The following is a 19,854-nucleotide window of genomic DNA, read 5'->3' on the forward strand; positions in this document are numbered from 1 at the left end:
ACAGACAGCAGTTACAGTTTTGTCCAGTGTGGTCTGCAGCCAATTGAAAAGTTGAAAGCAAGGAATAGAATCATCCAGGTCTGCATCTTAAGCAGAGAAAATGCTGATTCAGAGCTTGTTTGTCCCAGATTGAAGTGCAAGTTTGTGAGTTAAAGGAGGCTAAAAGATTTGCCTAACTTGGAGCAAGAGGAAACATCATAATCCTCAAAGTGAAATGCAGTTCTGGGATTAAGAGTTACTCAGCAGGAAATGGACACAGTCCATAAGAAGCTGGCAGCAATGTGAAGTGTATTGCTGTAGAAAGAGATGAATATCAAAAGGACTGCTTATTTCTAAAGTATGAGTTACTTAAAGGAAAAAAGTGTTAAGCCCGGTGCTTTAAGTCATTTGATAAACTAAAAAATTTTAAATGCAAAATATTGATTTGTCTCTCTTTCGACCAGTAATTAGAAGTTCTGATTTCTCAGAAGTTATGATCTCAACAGTGATCATAATACAACCAATCCACTGCTGCTCTTGATCTGGTCACTACAAGACATCTTAGACAGGTGTAAGTTGACTACCTTCCAAACGGTCATTCTCCCTAGGAATTGCTAAATCTTCAATAAGTTTCCTCCTTACAGCCAGGCTATTAGAAATTCTTCTTCTAGTACCTTCATCACAAGGATTTGGGGGGATACCAACATGTTATGCTGTTATAATCTTCAGTGGGTCACAGTCCTGCGCCAGATAATCTTTTTTCACTGGAATTACATTCTACAGAATTATTGAAACGTTCCAAAAGCAGAACAATGCAAAGCAACACTCAGCACATTTGCATTCTCACTGGTGCATCAGAGCACAATAGAAATGAACAATGCACTTATATTCATAGTGGCACATTACAAAGCCATGGCATGCAAGATTATTGGAATCAATCCACAACAAAACACAGTCAGAGCTGCTGGTTTAGGTTGACTGAATCAATGCAAGTTTTTCTCTGGAAGCAGTTTCAAATCAAACTGATGGAATGAGAGGTTTCCAATGGGCTTTCACAAAATGAGTTTGAGCAGTTTAATCCAGTCCCTACAAATGTTACCCCATAATTCTAATAAGCTGGCAACATGTTACAGGGTTAGGGTTGACGGAAATTGTATAGTATCACAATGGTACAGCTGGAGGTACATTGTTAGGGACAGATTCTCCAATCTACATCAATGCAAGTTGATCGATCCCATTACTAAAATTGGACACATTAAATCAGGAAGAATTCCAGTAGCTGATGTACAAATGTTACAGTAGAAAGAAAACTATCAATAGATGTTATATATCTTGTTGCCATAAATAAAACTGTGAGAATCTAATAGTATCCTAAATTGCCATCATTAACATATTGTGCATTTAAAAACTTGGTAAAGGATTAGAGAAAAATAATTCCAATGTTTCTCAAGTTGCTGACATGTGGTAACCAATATTCCGATTACAGCCAACTTTAAAATGGAGAAATAATGAGAAATTATTAAATAGATACATAAATTTTAGTTTAAAAATATTTAGCTGAATGACATTTCTAAAGTGATGAGGAATCTTTCTGTGCATTAAACACAATGCATTATGGGAAAATCCAAGCACCTGGGCAAACAAACCAAAGCTTTATGACAAAGTCAAACAAACTGAGTTCATACCAAGTGGCCCCTTGTTTTGAAGATTTGATTTTAGAATTCAGGTCCCATGGTAGCTTCATTTCTCTTTCTGTTGGGTTCAACTGTTAAGTGTTTGATTATGAGAGCCCTTTTCATTATTAATGCTCACTGTACTCGTATGCTTGTAACTCGGTGTGGACTAAGAAAAGAGAACGAACTACAGAAAGAACTGGAAGCCAGAATTGAAGCATTGAGTAGACATTCTGAAGCACTAAGTTAAGCCTGTTACATACATCAAAACTTGGGTCATTTATGCATAGCTCGCAGATACAAAATATACAACACATCCATGCTATGGCAAGTGTACAGCACAAACATGACTGCAAAATGGCCCAATTATAGTTATAAGCTTCCAAAAGATTAAAAGTTATTTAGAACATAGAACAGTACAGCACAGAACAGGCCCTTCGGCCCACGATGTTGTGCCGAGCTTTATCGGAAACCAAGATCAAGCTATCCCACTCCCTATCATCCTGGTGTGCTCCATGTGCCTATCCAATAACCGCTTAAATGTTCCTAAAGTGTCTGACTCCACTATCATTGCAGGCAGTCCATTCCACACCCCAACCACTCTCTGCGTAAAGAACCTACCTCTGATATCCCTCCTGTATCTCCCACCATGAACCCTATAGTTATGCCCCCTTGTAATAGCTCCATCCACCCGAGGAAATAGTCTTTGAACGTTCACTCTATCTATCCCCTTCATCATTTTATACACCTCTATTAAGTCTCCCCTCAGCCTCCTCTGCTCCAGAGAGAACAGCCCTAGCTCCCTCAACCTTTTCTCATAAGACCTACTCTCCAAACCAGGCAGCATCCTGGTAAATCTCCTCTGCACTCTTTCCAGCGCTTCCACATTCTTCTTATAGTGAGGTGACCAGAACTGCATGCAATATTCCAAATATGGTCTCACCAAGGTCCTGTACAGTTGCAGCATAACCCCATGGCTCTTAAACTCCAACCCCCTGTTAATAAAAGCTAACACACTATAGGCCTTCTTCACAGCTCTATCCACTTGAGTGGCAACCTTTAGAGATCTGTGGATATGGACCCCAAGATCTCTCTGTTCCTCCACAGTCTTCAGAACCCTACCTTTGACCCTGTAATCCACATTTAAATTAGTCCTACCAAAATGAATCACCTCACATTTATCAGGGTTAAACTCCATTTGCCATTTTTCAGCCCAGCTTTGCATCCTATCTATGTCTCTTTGCAGCCTACAACAGCCCTCCACCTCATCCACTACTCCACCAATCTTGGTGTCATCAGCAAATTTACTGATCCACCCTTCAGCCCCCTCCTCTAAGTCATTAATAAAAATCACAAAGAGCAGAGGACCAAGCACTGATCCCTGGCACTCCGCTAGCAACCTGCCTCCAATCCGAAAATTTTCCATCCACCACCACCCTCTGTCTTCGATCAGACAGCCAGTTACCTATCCAATTGGCCAACTTTCCCACAACTCCTCACTTTCATCATAAGCCGACCATGGGGTCCTTATCAAACGCCTTACTAAAGTCCATGTATATGACATCAACTGCCCCACCTTCATCAACACACTTAGTTACCTCCTCAAAAAATTTGGAGAAGATTACCATTATGTATTACAATATTTGTGCATTACCCCTAGCGTTAACCCTTTTAATTTCTTATTAGATTGAAGTGACTGGTTACACATCAATGAAAACAACCATTAAAAATCATGAGTGCAGCATGTAAAATAGTATCCCAATAAAATAACTAATGGCTTCATAGCTGAAAGGCGGTATGGATTTTATAAATTGTAATCGAAGTATGCATATCATCAACACAAGATAAATAAATCCTTCACCTTATTTTACCTACAGATTTGGAAAGTAAAAGGAAAGTTGGGAAAATGGTGCAAACATTCTCAAACCAATCTCCCTGATGATTCAAGAGTTAAGTGCACAACTTACTGCAGTATTCAGTCAGAGACCAGGAAAATCTTAGACTCAACTCTTGGTTTCTGCAGCTTTAGGAGATCTCAGCTACATTACATCAGTCAGACAAAAACACAAGAATTGGGAGTAAGCAGTTCAGCCCTTCAAGCCTGAAAGATCCTCTGAGAAAAAAAGATTTTCATCTCTGTTTTAAATGGGGAGACCTTTATTTTTAAAAACAGTGTCCCCGGATTCTAGACTTTCCCACGAAGGAAAAATCCTCTCGGCATCCATTCCGTCGAGTCCCCTCAGGATGAGGAGAAGTTTCAATACGATCACCTTCATTCTAAACTCCTAAAGGATACAGGCCCAACCTGCTCAAATTTTCTCATATGCTAAAACCCCTTTATCCCAGGAATCAGTCAAATGAACCTTCTCCAAAACTGCTTCGAATACAATTAAATTCTTTTGAGACCAAAACTGTACGCAGTCTCACCAAGGCCCTGTAGAGCTGTTGCAACACTTCAATAAAGGCAAAATACCGAGGATACTGGAATCTGATGAAGGGTCATCCAGACTCAAAACATTGGCTCTATTCTCTCTCCATAGATGCGATCAGACCTGAGATTTTCCAGCATTTCCTATTTTTGTCGCAACACTTCCTTACTTTATACGCTACTCATCTTGCAGTAAACGCTAACATTCCACTTGCTACACCTGCATGTTAACCTTTTGTTTCATACACTAGGATAACCAAATCCCTCTGTACCATGGAGTTCTACAATCTCTCTCCATTTGAATAACATACCGCTGTTTTATTCTTCCTGCCAAAATGGACATTTTCCCACATTATACTCTGTTTGCCAAAATTTACCCAGTCACCTCACCTAGCTAAATCCCTTTGACGTAGCTTTACATCCTCTTAAGAACTTACTTACCTTACTTCGTGTCATTAGTCAACACTAACATCCAACAAAAAACAGGTAAGTTTTAAAAATAAAGAGAAAATGGCAATGGCAACTCTTTGGGATGTCCTAATGGTGAAAGGCACTATGTAGCTACAAATCTTTAAAACTATTTGTTTCTGCCGTAGCCTCTTCCAGCTAGTTTCAACTTTAACTCATTGTTCTTCTCTCCAATCTACATACAACATCTTTGCAGCATGGTGCTCTCCAAGTCCAGTTCAACAAATGAGTCATGAAACATTTGCTGGACTTATGCTTCACATTTATGGATATCTCAGCTTCTTTTAAATTCTTTTGGATGTTGAAAATTGCATGTTTATTGACACTCAGGCTCCTAGATAAATCTGGGTTAATACAATTCTATGCATTGAACACTTTGATGTACATTCTTAGAACTCATTTCAATGTTAGAAACGAGTAGAAAAGAGCCCAGGGCTTCTGCTCTTCAGTAATACCTATCCGACTTTAACCCAACCTGCACAGGTTTAGGTCAGTCACCTGATTTACACACTGCCTAATTTTAATTGAAATACATCTTTTGAAGATTAAATATGCAGAATTAAAATCAATAGTAAATTGCTTTCATACTGGGCTAGTGACACGAGAAAAAAACATTTAATGAGAGTACAAACCTGGCTCTTGCCAACCACCAATCTTAGTAAGTATACCCTTTGATATTGCCACCAGCTGTGCAAATTTGCATGTTAATAGTTGCTTCAAACCATATAAAAATTCCTATACGGTAGCATGTAAATGTCTGCAAAAGTGTCCATTCAAGGCCACTATTTAATGCACATCTCTAATTACCCTGGAGAAGGTTGCGGTGAACCACTTCAACACCAGCGAGATGCTGGCTTGCCCTGCCATTTCAGAGGGCAGTTAACGGTCAACCACTTTGCTGAGAGTCATATAAAGGCATCTTAGGAGCAAGCCACATTGCTGTCAGATGGAAGTCAGAATGGGCAAGGATGGTAGATTTCCTTCCCTGAATGACATTCATGAACCAGATGAGTTGTTACAACATAGTTTCAAGGTCACCATTACCAATAGTAGCTTCTTATTCCAGATTTGTTTGATTGATTGATTTTAAATTCCCCAGCAGCTATGGTGGAATTTGAACTCATTTTCCTTGATCATTAATCTAGGTCTCTAGATCACTAGTCCAGCAACATTAATACTATGCTACTGAAGTAGGCAATTTTCCAAAAGCCATATTGGCACCATTCATAACGTGCCTACAATGCAGAGGGGAACACCCAGATGGATATTCGTTCAAACCCCCTCTGCACAGCTGAGAGACCTTTAAATTTCAAAGCCAACGAAAGATCCTTATTCTGCCCAGCAACAGCGCAAAGCTGCATTTTAAACCGGCCTTTGGCCAAGGAAGATCAGGATATCTGCGAGTCAATACCGAGAGTGGGCTATATGGCATAACCAGACTATCAATAAAATATTACAGGAATAAAATGGCCAAGGCAGGCAAAGAAACTTAACAAACTAGGGTAAAAGGAATAAAAGATTAGATTAAATCTCCCTACACACAGCAGGACAAAATGACATTAATACCTAATCTCGCAAGCAGGGAACACAGACACAAAACAATGAGGTCAATTCAGATAAGGGGACACATAGAGGGGATAATGGGAAACACATTAAAACACCGGGGCAAGAACAGGTAGTCCCATTAACACAAACACACACCATACAAATGCAAATTGACAAGCCTCCCAGAGAGCTTCCTGACCCGACAGACCACTTTATACATATTGTAAAAATGCATCATCAAATGTTCCCGCTCGAATTTGGATCCCTATAAAGATCCAGAGCTGATGTGAAAGGATTGAGATCAACGTGGCCAAGCCACTGTTTCGGAGCTGGTTACGTTGATTCTCCCTGGGTTCCCAGTAATTGTACAATAAAGAAAAACGCTTTGAACTTTGCCTTGCGACTCGACTTCTTTGAATGCACTGGTACAAGGGATTTTTCCCTACAACACTACTGTACACACTAAATGAGTTGATGGGATGAATTATTTTTTGTCAATGGGGAAGCTCTTCATGTTACACTTGACAAATGGCAGAATGTTCAGTCATCTACTTGTAGTTTTACAGAGGCAATGTAGAGTTTTCCACAATAACTTGAAGATGTGGAGTTGCAAATGCTTCAATAAGGACTTCTGTTTGTAGTGAACCGGAGCAGAGGTTAACTGACCAACTTAAAGGTTATTATTTCTGATTCTGTCCTCTAGTACAGAACATTTTTTGCAACTCAATAACAAAATTCATTAATGCACTCAGTGAACACCTGTGTAATCATATGACTATTCAGGTGTACAATTGGAAAAATCAGGTCAAGCCTTCAAACCCCTACAAGGTTAAACATTCCCATAACATTTATTTTCGCCCATCCAAAACTTGAAGCTTATTATACACTGTTACAATTATCAAATGTTCAGCATTCAGCCTACTTATAGGCTTGTTTATAATGCAATAAAAGGATTTGTGCAACAGAATAAGAAAGAGGAAGTACTGTTTTATTTTTAATCACAATCTTAAATCACAGATATAAACAGGGAGTTTCTAAAAATCAATGCACTATTAAAACATTTTGGTCCACAACTTCCTCAGTGTGGCAATCTCCTTCAGATTGGCATTCTGAATGAACTTTCCTTTTGCTAGGATTCCGAAGCCCCTACGTTGCCCAACCTTCGCACTCAGGGTGGGTGAGACAGGAGCAATGAAGCAGAATAAGTGTGGAGTAACTGAGGCACAGAGAAGCCACTCACTTTTCTTTTTAAACAGCAGTAGCAGTATCGACAATTTAAAGGGAGCAGGTAAGTTACAAAGGTAAATGGTTCAGGCAATTGGGAGGAGATGGTCCGGTCGGTCCAGGGACATCGCATGTGCGTGTGTGGGGTGTGTCCAGTTGGGTCTGGGTGTTTAGTTAGTTACTCTGGAGTTCAAAGTGATTCTTTCCCTTCTAACCTTTTCAGAGTAACAATCAGGGTAAAACTGGCAGAACTATCTGGAGTTAGTGATTTAAGTTGGATAGTTCCCAACCCAGCTTAAATTATCCACAGGAAGTTTGCACTTCTAGACAACTGCTGGGTAAACTGTTACATGGGAACTTAGCCCCCCCCTACACCGGGGCAGGAAGTTATGGGCCTTTATATTACATTGGAAACATTAAATCACCACCAATAGGTTCCCTCCGACTCACTCACCATCCTGACTTGGAAATATATCTTCAGTCCTTCACTGTCGCTGGTCAAAATCCTAGAATTCCCTCCCTAACAGCACTGCGAGTGTACCTATACTTCAGGGACTGCAGTGGTTCAAGGCAGCAGCTCATCTTCGAGGGCAACAAGGATTGAGCAATAAATGCGGATTTCTCAGCAACAATCTCATCCCATAAATGAATTTTAAAAATTCTTCCCAACATTACTGCTCCTTGCCACTGTCAGTCATGGTTCTTGTTGAACTGTTGTGTTGTTTTAAAAATCGAAAATGTCTGTAACCGCTACATATAAATTTGATACACAATAGAATACTTACTGCTGAATAATTGATCAACAAATTAAATAGCTGTTCAATTATTATAATCTTTATTGCATTTAAAAAAACATCAGAATGGACAAGAAATGTATAATTCATTAATTTCACAGACCTGTTAATGGATGCACTTAAGCGATCCAAGTAAATGAGCAATATCATCAGCAGACTATCAGAATTTTTTAAACTGGGGCAAAGGCAATCAAACTACACAAATGCAGTTTCAAATTCAACCAAAGCTTTGCGCCAAAGTGGGTGTAACCCAGACTGGCCTTCACTCTCGCATGTTCAAGATGTCCACTAAGGCACTTAAGTCTTGCAGCTTCTTCACGTCTATACACAAAGGTTCTAATTATTATGAGAGAAAATATCATGTTCACTTGATGTAGCTGAATAAGCACAGGAATTTTGTGAAATATATAACTTTGATTTTTTTGTGAACCTTATTTTAGACATTGGAATTTTCAGTTCCTGAAAGTATTTTTAGCATATTAGCTAGCTATACATGTTTAATATTAAAATAGCAATCTTTCAACCATCTCCTGCCCAGAAAAATCAGTATTGACTTAAATTCTGTGCAAATGTTATCTTTTCATTAGACATTCTATGTAAATATCTTCCTTGAGCCCCTCACGATGTTGAAAATGTTTACTCCAGTTATCACCATCCACAGAAAGAGTTTTACAGCATAAAAGCAGGCCATACAGCCCATTGTGTCAGTCCGTCGAAAGAGCCACGAATTAATCCCATCCCCTTGCTCCTTCCCCACTGCTCTGCAAATTTCTCCTTTTCTCATCACATGATGGCACTCTATTTAATCTTTCACCCACAAATCGTTCAAAACGCTTTTTAAAACTTTCACACTCATTTTCATAATTAAAAACACTATGGGTTGGACAAAACTCAACAAGTTATATTGCAATGTGGAGCCCTCTGCTGCACTCCCTATTGGGGAGGTGTAAATAAAGTTAAGCAATAATAACTGCCTGCGGTTGAACATGTGTTTCTCTTATTCAGTGTAATAGACAACAGGAAAAATGGCAAAGAGGATAGAACAAAGAACAAAGAACAATACAGCACAGGAACAGGCCCTTCGGCCCTCCAAGCCCGCGCCGCTCCCCGGTCCAGGATTGAATCCTGAATCCAGGATCCCCGCCCAATTTTCCAGCCTATCTACATACCAATATCCTATCCACCGAGCTGTCCCTCACAGCTACGATGCTTTGTTCATTACAACCTATTAACTTACCCCCACCCCCCCATTCCAGACCATGTGATCTCCAGGGAGAGGCGAAAACCCAGAGTGAAAAACCCCAGGGCCAATATGGGGAAAAAAAAATCTGGGAAATTCCTCTCCGACCCCCTGAGGCGATCGAAACGAGTCCAGGAGATCACAATGGCCCCGATCGGAAAATGCTTCCCAACCCTAGTCATTTCCACTTCCACGAACACCATATGAATTCCCTGCCCCCGAGACAGGTTCCCAACTATCCGCAGTCTCACTCTGTACTGGCACCAGCAAGATGATCGTAGAATGAAGCCTTGAAACGAGAAACCAGGAACAATTAGCCCGCGCCGCTCCCTGGTCCAAACTAGACCACTCTTTTGTATCCCTCCATTCCCACTCCGTTCATATAGCTGTCTAGATAAGTCTTAAACGTTCCCAGTGTGTCCGCCTCCACCACCTTGCCCGGCAACACATTCCAGGCCCCCACGACCCTCTGTGAAATATGTCCTTCTGATATCTGTGTTAAACCTCCCCCCCTTCACCTTGAGCCTATGACCCCTCGTGAACGTCACCACCGACCCGGGGAAAAGCTTCCCACCGTTCACCCTATCTATGCCTTTCATAATTTTATACACCTCTATTAAGTCTCCCCTCATCCTCCGTCTTTCCAAGGAGAACAACCCCAGTTTCCCCAATCTCTCCTCATAACCAAGCCCCTCCATACCAGGCAACATCCTGGTAAACCTCCTCTGTACTCTCTCCAAAGCCTCCACGTCCTTCTGGTAGTGTGGCGACCAGAACTGGACGCAGTATTCCAAATGCGGCCGAACCAACGTTCTATACATCTGCAACATCAGACCCCAACTTTTATACTCTATGCCCCGTCCTATAAAGGCAAGCATGCCATATGCCTTCTTCACCACCTTCTCCACCTGTGACGTCACCTTCAAAGATCTGTGGACTTGCACACCCAGGTCCCTCTGCGTCTCTACACCCTTTATGGTTCTTCCATTTATCGTGTGGTGTGGTGTGGAATTTTATATCAAGTACTTGTTAGGTGACAAGATTGGCAGTAATTTCCATGCTTCTCTTTGATGCAGGCTAGGCAATTTTATGTTCTCTTCTAAAATAACCCCTGGGAAAAGGCTTTCTTCATTACTGACATCAAGCTCAAACAAAGTAAAAGAAAGGTAACACAAAGTGGAGTGTGCATTGAAGCATAAAGCACAAAATTTAGAGAGTTGATTTATTGTCACATGTATTGGGATAACGAAAAGTATCGTTTCTTGCGCACTATACAGACAAAGCATACCATTCAGAGTAAATAGGGGAGAAGGATAGGAGAGGGTGCTGACTGTAGTGTTAGTCATAACTAGGCCGTAGAGAAAGATCAACCTAATACAAGGTAGGTCCATTCAAACGTCTGATGACAGTAGGGAAGTTGCTGTTCTAGAAATCGGTCAGTAAGTGATCTGAGACTTTTGAATCTTTTTCCCAATTGAAGAAGGTGGAAGAGAGTATGTCCGGGGTGCGTGGGGCCCTCGATTATGCCGGGGCAGCGGGAAATGTAGACGGAATCAATGGATGGGAGGCTGGTTTGGATGATGCACTGGGCTACGTTCACAATCCTCTGTAGTTTCTTGCAGTTTTGGACAGAGCAGGAGCCAAACCAAGCAAATCGGGAAAGGATGCTTTCTATGGAGCATCTATAAAAATTGTTGAGAGTTGTAGCGGACATGCCAAATTTTTTTAGCCTCCTGAGAAAGTACAGATATTGGTGGGCTCTCTTAACTATAGCACAGAGGGACTAGGATAGGTTGTGATCTGGACACCTAGAAATTTGAAGCTGCCGACCATTTCCATTTCATCCCCATTCACGTAGACAAGGATATGTCCTCCACTACACTTCCTGAAGTTGATGATTATCTCCTTCATTTCACTGACACGGAGGTATTATTGCCATTGCACCATTCCACCAGATTCTCTTTCCTCTACCCGTCTCATCATTGTTTGAGACCCGATCTACTACAGTGGTGTCATCAGCAAACTTGAAAATCAAATTGGAGTGGAATTTGGCCACACAGTCATACATGTATCAGTACAGTAAGGGGCTAAGGACACAGCCTTGCAGTGCAACGGTGTTGAAGATAATCGTGGAGGAGCTGTTGTTGCCTATCCTTACTGATTGTGGTCTGTGGGGTAGGAACTCTAGGATCCAGTCACAGAGGGCAGGAACTGAGTCCTAGGCCATGGAGCTTGGAGACGAGTTTTGAAGGGATAATGGTGCCGAAGGCCAGGGTAACACATAATCCTCTGGTAAAACAACAGTGAGTCCAAGTTGGAACAGGTCACAATCCCAACCATTAAATGGAGTTAGTGGTCAAAATCAAGTTCAAATATAACAGATCTTGAGAGCACAACCAACCTAATGAAAATGGAGGATACCCCAATAGAAAAAGAAACAAATCTGATAGATTAAAAGTTCACATAAAGGAAGAGGAAAAAAGTTTTTTTCATTATTTCTGGTCTTTTCAGCAATATCATTTGACACGTTGCCAAAGCTTCTCATCTTATAGTCATCATAAATGCAAGAATGTCAAATTTCAAATGATCACAACAATTTGTTCTACAGAACAAAGGGCCCAATTCTTTGACAAGTTAACTCTGATGGCCAAGGTGCTGATAATGGAGTAAGCAACGGAGAACTATATGTTCCCGAAGCTCTCTGGTAAGTCAGTAAAAGGTGCAAGGCTTGAACATATTCCTTTTGTTTGGAGGAATGGGTCCCCGTGTGAATGCATGTTGCATAAGTAAGCATAATACAAGCCATATTATGAGCTCAACTGATTATCTTAAACGGGCTGTAGTGTAGCTGTTAGCACACTCAGGATTGTTTGGCAAGTGCTCCCCAAATAGGGAATCACATCTAACAGCAGACATTTTGTTTTGGGTTTTTCAAGTGCTGGACGATTATGATCTATGCTCTGCCTATCATGAACAAGCAAAGGAACACATTTTTAAAAATTCACCCAGTCAATAAACAGCTGAAGGAACATGCTGTTTGATTTGCTCAGCCAATTGCTAGGACATACATCGCAAGTACCAGGCATTGCACTTGCACGGAGATTCATACATGACATTGCTCAGTGGTGTAGCAGGCAGAAGGTAGTTTTGGACCGGCAGCAGCATCCTATTGGAATACAGTTGTACATCCCAACAATTAGCTGTTCAAATCAAACTCCCACCTCAATGTCAAAGCCAAGGACTAATTGGCAATTCTTCAAAACCCAGGTCAATTTCCAGAACCAACCTACAAGGTAATCAAATTCATCCTATCCACTAACTGCAACCTTTGCTTGGTGTACCTTGTATGTTTCCAGCTTTAAAAACAGTGATGGATAGTAAATCATTAGTAAAATAATATACATACCAAATAAAGACTACTTATTGGTCCCACAAAAGTTTGGTTAAAAGGTTGTAGAACTCAACCCAAAAACATCAGAATGACATTTTACAAGTGAAGGGACATTCAGTAGTGTGCACACCTCCACCATACTGTGTTAATTCAATGTTATTATAATTACGCACTTCTTCCTTGAAGCTTTTCCCTACCTGGTTGCGGTACTGTAACTAAAAGTATAAATATTTATCAAGAGTTTCCATCTCACCACGACTTCTTCAGGCCAATCCACCTCCAACAACCTGTCCCAAAAACTCTGCTCACATTTTGACAGCTGTAACAAACTGCATCACCAGCTGCGACAATCCACGGCATTCTAAAACAGTCAACAAGATTCTATATCACAGCCCAAAACATTTTTTTAAAAGGTCATTCATCCCATTACCCAATGTTAACAGATCCTTCAAAAAAAATCCCAGAATCTGGGTCCATACCTGCATCACTGTTATTCAGCTATGGCTGTAACACTACATTCTGCACTCTCTTGTTTCCTTCTATGAACGGTATGCTTTGTCTGTATAGCGCACAAGAAACAATGCTTTTCACTGTATATTAACACGTGACAATAATAAATCAAATCAAAGCCAAATGGGCTATTCCTGTTCGTAATATGTTCTTCAGTAGGTCAAATCCCTATCTATGTACAAAAGTTTTACTGAAATTCATGATTTCATTTTTGAGACATTTTGTTTGCAAACAGACTAACAAACACGGGTGAATACATTACCTCCACCCACCTTCTGTGGCGGGAGTAATGAAAATGGAATTTGACTCAAGTCAAAGCAGCTCTGATGAAATGCTCCGCATGGCATAAAAATCCCTATTATAAAACAGCAAATTATCTGGCTCACTTTCAGCAACGAGATAAAAGGTTTACTAGTAAAACATCACAAGAGTCATTTTGTTTTGACACCAAAAGGGAAATAATACTTACAATACACAAACACCAAACTGATGTCTAATTTTTTACTAAATAAAGTTAAAACAAAAACGATACAGCACAAGACAGTTCACTAATTCTCGTAATAAAATGTTAATAATTGAAATGGAGATAATTGCTTAAAATCATTCATCGCCTCCAAGCATGCACTAAACTACAAGGCATCAGCACACTTCCAAGTCACAAGGGAAACCCAGGGCTAAATTACCATCTCCAATCAAACAGAAATGCACACACTTCCACCAATTTTGACAAGCAGAATGAAATTCTACATCTCCTTACAAATACATCACAATAAAGGGTAAAAGATCAGTAACAATCTCTTTTACCTACAACTGGCACATTGTTCAGCTCAGTTTCTTCCATGAATAACCACATGGAAAAGCACATTTTCATCATTAAGCATGATAATCACCGGCTTCTGACCTTGGCTGAGGCCATCTGCAAGTAGCAGTTGAGTTATTCCGTGGAGATGCAGAAAGTCAAATGACACCGACTGCAGAAGCACTTTTTAATAATAAGAGTAATCAAATCTTCATTAGTTACTCTAAAATATAACCAATTCCCAAGTCACAGATGTGTGAATGACAATGGAAGATGCATTCACAGTAATCCTGCAAAATAAATGGCAACATCAAAAATTAAACTAATTAGTTAAACAAATACAGAAGCGACGTCAAGACAAATTGACAATTCCTCCACTGTACCTTCTGTTATGTTACCCAAATTTCCGCAAGAAGCGCTGTAGCTTTTTTGGCATCTCACCAAAATTTCAGTGCCAAGATTTCCACTAAGGCACATCAGGATATCCACGCCGCCTTCTTGTGTTTATACACACAGATTCAATTATTATTCAGAAACAATGAAAGCTGTGTGCATCCAAAAGATGCATTTGAAACTAACAAATAACCCATTAAGTTTTTTAATTTCCTGTTTAATAAAAACTGCCATCTACCAGCCTTCTTTCTACCAGAATACTGACAACACATTACAGTGCCATATCTATGGATCCAGTAGATCTTGAAATGTGTTGCCATGAACTCATACTCTGACCCACCTCGAAGTAGAACATTTTCACCTGATCTTGACTATGCTAGGAGGCAAAACTACAGATTGTAGATTAGGCAGCAAGCCTCCAAGTGGAGGGAAGGGGTCAAGGAGAGAGAATAGGCAAGAGGCAAGCGGCAAGCACATCACTCGCAGCACATTCCCTGGCATCCACATGAAAGGCAGTGCCTGTATCCTAGGTACATATACTAATAGTAAGCTTGCATTAAGTGTCAAGCTTGACATAGAAATCAAGAAATAAATTCACATTAGACAGCTGCATTTCCCCATGTGTCAACTGGCCTGCCCGCCACCGGGTGATTTATCTTCGATAGCGATGAGATCCTTAAGTGGGCATTAATTGCACAGGAGTAGAGAAAGCTATCCATATGCCTTCCCAACTCAATGTTTATCAGGAAGATGAAACCCACCTGAAACCCTTCCTCCCAATTAAACATGCTCCCACCTCCAAACTTATAAACAATGCAAATGGGAGCAGAAGTAGACCATTCAGCCTCTTGAACCTGCCCTGCAAGGCCAGCACTTGATATACAATAGTAAATGTTTTAAAGCAGTCTTGGTTGCATAATATTCATTTCTTCCAACAGAGAAGGAGGGCAAAAGCAATTTTCAAAAGCCAAATTGCCAACTTTTTCAAGCAAGAGAAAATATTTTCAAGTCAAGGAATTGGCATGTTGTGCAGACGAGATCTTCAATCTTGGTACATTACCGTAGGTCACTATCAGGTAAGCAGAAACCCTTAAGTAAGTCAAAGTATGGGTCATTCTGATCTTTCCATTGCATATAACAGTAAACTGCTAATAGTTTTAAAGTAGAAACTGTGCTTTCGGCTTGTAGCCTGCATCTTTTTGGCAATTTACCAAGGAGTCCACTGGGAGTAATTGTTCAGTCAGCTATCAGTACGTTCCATTAACGTGAAAGCAGCTTCACACATGGCTTCTTGTGAACTATGGGCACACAATCTGCTAAACCCGTTTCCTCTCTGTTCTTTATTACATCATGGAGACAGATAGAAAGCTAAAATAGAACAGAACATTTTCCAGACACCTTCCTTTTCCTGAGCACGCAGCCTAACCTGCCCCTAACACACAAATCACACCCATGAGTCCCTCCCTTGAAACCATTATTCACATAATTCAGAGATTAAAGCTATTTCTCCTGCATTGTTCTAGCCTTCTTGGAAAGGAAGCAGTTACTTGCCTGAAGATTTGGAATAATGAAGAATCACACAATAGGGAACTAAGATATAAAGAGCAGTCAAGGACAAGTAAAGGACATTTGATGAATTAAAGCTCAACTCTCAAGTTCACCAAGCCCAGGGTTTTTTGCCTCTACTATCTTACCTGGTAGAATAATCCAAAACAAATGCTCCGGCTGAGCAAATGCTCCATGGTATCCATTTGAAATTTATAATTTGACCAACTTGAATCTATGTCATCCCATCATACCTTTGAAATAAGATTTGGGATTTTACCTCCTGTCTCGTCCTCATCTTATTTAATACTTCATATGCCTTTGATAAATTTCCTCACTAATCTTGCCATTCTCTGATTGTTGAGATTAACCACCCCCCCCCCCAAAAAAAAACACACGCATATTTCTTCCCGAGAAAAAAAATGAACACAATACTTCCAAGTGTGGGATGATTAGTGCATTATTAAACTGGAGTATAATCTCTGTTGGCTCTACATCAGTGTGTGTGTTTGTTTAAATTGGTCCAAATCATCAAAAACTAGCACGGGTCCTTTAAATAATTTACCTACCTCTAATTCTATCCCATTCATTCGATCTGTAGATTGCACGTTCTAGGACAACTAGCATGCAATAAATTTTACTTGCATTTTGTTAACCAGTGATCCAAATTACATACTCTGCCCTGACTGTTCTACTCGTTATGCATCTACGGATTTAATAAAGCTCTCACTGGTTTCAGCATCCAGGTTACTTTTCATAATGATAGTGTGCTTGGGGAAAAGTCCATTTTTTTGTGTGAGATATCTCCTTTAAGAATAAAGTGGATTAGGGAGTGTTCTGAAGCAGGGTGAAATGGTTTCCTGATTATGGCATCATTAGATTCTAAGAAACAACCCCTGACCTGAGGTTGCCATGGGGATGAATAGCTAAAAAGCAAAAGGCACACAGAGAGCTAACTGCAGTGACATTGGGTTTCAGCCTATGTTTCGCAGTTCAGAACACACCAAGAATGCAAGAGGAAACTAGCAAGGTCCTCTCCGAATGTAACAGTTTTCGAACAGATCATGTAGAAGAAGGTCTCTGAAAATAGCAGAGACCATGTTACTGTGTTGCAAAGGACAGAGAACTGAAGATAGGAAAGGCAAGGGATTGTAAATTGGCAAAGATCAGTTGCTGCTGTCTTAGTGTTGCCAGAATGCACAAGACCACAAAGGGATCAGATGAGAGGAATCTCTAGGCACCCTGTGCCATCATGACGGTCATGATTACAGAGAGAGAGGGCTCGTAGATGTCTCTTGTCAGTGGCAAGCCCACGGATTTTGGATAGATTAGGATTGCTGGTGACTGACTCAGATTGCATGCAGCGCCACATTTGAGGAGCACGTAGTGTCAGTGTTTTTAATCACAAACTGTAGCTTTGTTGTATCGACTATTTAAAGTGAAATTTACCGGTTTCAAATATCCTTTGAATAACGTTGGGTTGTTACAGTAAAAGTTTTAAGTGAAACTTTGTACTACTTTCCTTTCATTGCCATCATGGGGATTAATTGTTTTTCAAAAGTTGTCAGTTTCTATGAGGAGCACTACAGTCTCCCAGGGATCTGTCCTTTGTACCCGCTTCCTTTTTATCTACATTTACCTTGTCAATATTATCCACAGACTTACCACGTGTAAAATGACAATACGCAGGTTTATCTCTACACCACTTCTCTTGATCCCTACATTGCCTGTATTAGTCAGTCTACTTGCACACAGCCACCCCCAAGTGAGCTGCAATTTCCCATTGTGGGGGTGCTTGTCTGAGCTTGGGTAAAGTGGAAGGGGTAAACTCCAGTGGGAAACTGATTGAAGTTCAGATTTTCACAGGGGTGATCCCTTAACTGACATGGAGATGGATTTCAACTTAGAGCCAATGTGCTTAAAAAAAATAGAAATGGGCCAATAGAAGTGTAGGACTTATTTAGATACCCCATCATCCAAAACTGCTGATTGTCCCGAGGGAGAGATATGCTGCTTGTGTCAAAAATCTTCCACAACAGGAGGAAGCAAGATGCCACATGAAGATCTGAACAGCCTGGACTGGCAGAGGATGAAGGAGTCACGGCAGCTTCTTGGTTTCCTGATTATGGCATCATTAGATTCTAAGAAACAACCCCTGACCTGAGGTTGCCATGGGGATGAATAGCTAAAAAGCAAAAGGCACACAGAGAGCTAACTGCAGTGACATTGGGTTTCAGCCTATGTTTCGCATGGGTGCAATCAACAATGCCTATACTTGTGGAATCCAGCAATGAGAATGAAACCCAGTGCCAACTTTCCTGCAAAGCCATTTCTGTCAGTAAATTAACATGCCGTCTAGCTCTGGCAAGGAAAACATCTGTGACCAGAGATGCAGTGGTGGGCAGCTGTCAATACTATCAAGATCCAAAGCCGATCCTCAAAAGCAGCCAGAAGTGAAGAAGTTCAAAGCCACAATGACTTTAACAGCCATTTGCAAGGCACAGCAGAAGTTGCAAAATCTTTAGCAATGAGGACATAGATGTCTGCGACTATTTGTCTGGACAGCAAGTAGTCTCACAACACCAGGTTAAAGTCCAACAGGTTTATTTGGTAGCACGAGCTTTCGGAGCACTGCTCCTTCATCAGGTGAGTGATGAAGGAGCAGCGCTCCGAAAGCTCATGCTACCAAATAAACCTGTTGAACTTTAACCTGGTGTTGAGAGACTACTTACTGTGCCTGTCCCAGTCCAATGCCGGCAACTCCACATCATATCTGTCTGGAGTCAGTCATCTGCAACATGTGTTCTCATTCACCTTCAGGTTTCTCCTGTCTTCAGGGTATGGCCTACTCTGCTGTCCTGCCTTTCTTTCTTCAGCCATACCCTCCTGCTATCCACCTTTGTGAAACATATTGCCCCCTCATTACCACAGGCCCAAAATCTGACAGCTTTGCTCCAATTGCGAGCTGGAACCTTCCTTCTGGAAAAATGGTCACCCAATTGTCCTCGACAGCCCCAGCTCTACAGCCCTGCAATGTCACCCGTTACCAAGTGTGCAGTCCCTTTGACCATGATGGTCCTTTTATTGAGCTAGTATAATGTGCTGGGGCAGCAATGACTGGCACCTCTATGCACATACTCTGAAACCAATGGCTTCTAGCAGACACTAGTCCCATTAAATATCTCAGCCATCCCCTTCAACAAGCTCTAAACCAGTTCTATCAATTCTAAGTGGCCTGAAATGGAGGGAATGCCTTGAACTTGACATGACCCAGCACTGCCCCCCCATTCCAGTCTTCAGGGAGGCCCCAAAAATCTAGCCCCAGGAGTTATTCCCAAGCACTAGCATACCTCACCTTGATATGGGTAAAGTAAAAAATAAAATTTAAGTCTCAGGAGATGTCTCAGGAAATTTCCACTCCATCTGACAAAGGAGCAGCGCTCCGAAAGCTAATGGTATTTGCTACCAAATAAACCTGTTGGACTTTAACCTGGCGTTGTTAAAACTCTTACTGTGTTAGCAAGATGTGCAACAAGTCAGCATCTTGCACAAAGCTGTGTCTTGTATAAATCCTGTCACATATCTGGAGTGTATGTAATAGAATCAACTGGAAATGGGTCTTCTAATTTCATCTCACTCTTTCAACCTTAGCAGCTTGATGGAGAACCAATTAAAAATGAACTACAATTATGCCAAGCGATGATATTGCTTCAGTTTGTACAGCCATTATGTCCTATGCCATACCAGCAAGCTCATTATCCACCATTCAACAGAAACATTCTTCTGCTTCCAGGGATACAGAGCAGTGATCATTTTAAGAGCCCAAACGTGCAAAAATACTGCCTATTTTTCAACTACTGAAAAA

General features: G+C 40.9%; 1 protein-coding gene across 12 annotated transcripts in view; it reads right to left on the minus strand.

Annotated features, from left to right (window-relative positions):
- sipa1l1 (signal-induced proliferation-associated 1 like 1) overlaps positions 1–19,854 on the minus strand; it is a 375,648-nt gene that overhangs the window by 300,989 nt on the left and 54,805 nt on the right. The window contains exon 1 of one of the 12 annotated variants that reach the window (XM_078233430.1): positions 654–671. The exons of the other annotated variants lie outside the window; for them this stretch is intronic. The gene's annotated coding sequence lies outside the window, so the exon portion shown is untranslated. Of the gene's footprint in view, positions 1–653; positions 672–19,854 lie in introns of those variants that run through there. 12 annotated transcript variants of the gene reach the window in all.

The sequence above is a fragment of the Mustelus asterias genome, chromosome 18 (genome assembly GCF_964213995.1).
Source record: "Mustelus asterias chromosome 18, sMusAst1.hap1.1, whole genome shotgun sequence".
Taxonomy (NCBI): Eukaryota; Metazoa; Chordata; class Chondrichthyes; order Carcharhiniformes; family Triakidae; genus Mustelus; species Mustelus asterias.